Source organism: Benincasa hispida, chromosome 4 (assembly GCF_009727055.1).
Source record: "Benincasa hispida cultivar B227 chromosome 4, ASM972705v1, whole genome shotgun sequence".
Taxonomy (NCBI): Eukaryota; Viridiplantae; Streptophyta; class Magnoliopsida; order Cucurbitales; family Cucurbitaceae; genus Benincasa; species Benincasa hispida.
Window position 1 is genome coordinate 61419246 of NC_052352.1, and position 1924 is coordinate 61421169.

Here is a 1924-nt window from a genome sequence, read left to right on the forward strand (position 1 = left end):
AACCAAAAAATCGGAATGAAAAACCCTATCTATTACATTTTTCATCGAGCAAACCGGTTCACAAGCGAATCGGGTCTTGAACCGCCAGGAGGTCTTCATCATGTAGCAAACTCTAGCAGGTAGACGATCGTTCAGCGCGCACTAGACGATAGGAACAATAGCAAACGATCACGTAGACGACGACGAGGCTGCAAAGCCGGATTGTCTATGCAATTGTGTAGCGCAACGACAGGTAAATGATTTACCTTGAGTTACTAAGCGATCGTTTATTCAGTTACTAAGCAATGAAGCTTGCTGACCAAAACGATCGTCTAGCGCACTGAAATTCTTTGTATATACATTCGAACCAAAAAAAAAAAAAAAAAATTCTTTGTATATACATTCGAACCACTGTTGGTCATATTTCTCTTAAACGACACGCGAGTGTCTCATCATTTAACCGCTGCGTGCAACTTGGTAAACGATTTACCTTGCGATACTAAGCGATCATTTAGTCAGTTACTAAGTGATGAAGCTTGCTGACTTAAACGATCGTCTAGCGCACACGCGCATTAAATGATACTCAGCAAACACGTGCCCGATCGTCAACCTGATACGACCAACTCTTGATCGCATACCCCATCGTTCAACCGCGATCGCATAGTCCTTCATCTTCACGATGCGATGGATAGCGATCGCATAGAACCTCTTCTGCACAATGCGATCAACCCGAGTCCATCTTCTTCCTCGAAGAGTCGCAACCTTTGCCCAGAACTTCGACGAACGACTCAAGACTCCAAACAAACTTTGAATACAAAATCAATAACGATTATTAATGCCTAAAAACACAGGAGCCTTTATAAATATCCGCAAATGTAAAAGGATCTTAAACAAACCGAGGCAAATCATCCCAAAAACATCCATTAATCTAGCATATCCACCGCAGATTTAACAATTAAAATAGTGTATATGTTATTTCATTGCAACAGATGAAATCGGAGTATAAAAATCCTAGCTCTGATACCAATTGAAGGATCTCATATCGAGAGTTCCATGAGCAGGTTTAGATCGCTTTGATTTCACAGTGTTCGAAACACAAACGACATACATTCAACACATACAGTTATGCATCTAATACTCATTATCGGCATGCTCAAAATACAATAATTAACCAGGAAAAAGGTTCATACTAGATGAAGACTCTCTTCGTATGTCTGAACCTTAAGCAGCGAAAAACCTCCCACCGATTTACCAGCACCCTACGAGTATGTTGACTGCAACTGCACGATCCGAACATACACAAACAATGCAGTGGGGACGACACCACTACAAGAGAAACTTGGGTATTCTCAGAGTCAAAAACCCAAAGAGTGGGCTTTGGTGAGTTTGGTAGAGGACGGAGGACAAACAAGTCATATAGGCGATAAGCAAATGGGAGAGAAAACAGTGCTATCGCATAGCAGAAGTGCTTATCGCATAGAGGAGCTACACGATCGTGTAGGATTTGTTGAACGATCGTTTAGAAAAAGGTATACAATCGTTTAGCTAAATCGGCACACTATACGATCGTTTAGAAAAGAAATCCAATCGTCTAGGCGATAGTGTGCAATCGTTTAGGCGCGAGGTATACAATCGTTTAGACAGATAACACTATCGCATAGGCTCTCAAGCGATCGTTTTGAATCACCAACACGCGCTTCACGAATTCTTTTGGGGGATTGAACGACTACCGATTGCACGATTCAAAATGAAAACTTTTTTCATTTTAACCCATCGGTTACCATAACCAATGCTACCCACTACCCACGTCCGAACGTGGAAAAATGATTAATTATCATATAATTAATCAATTAATTAATAAATAAATATAATCATATTATATTTATATCCTATAGTTTGATATCACATATCTACTATAGTATTTTCTCCTCTACTTGATATAAAT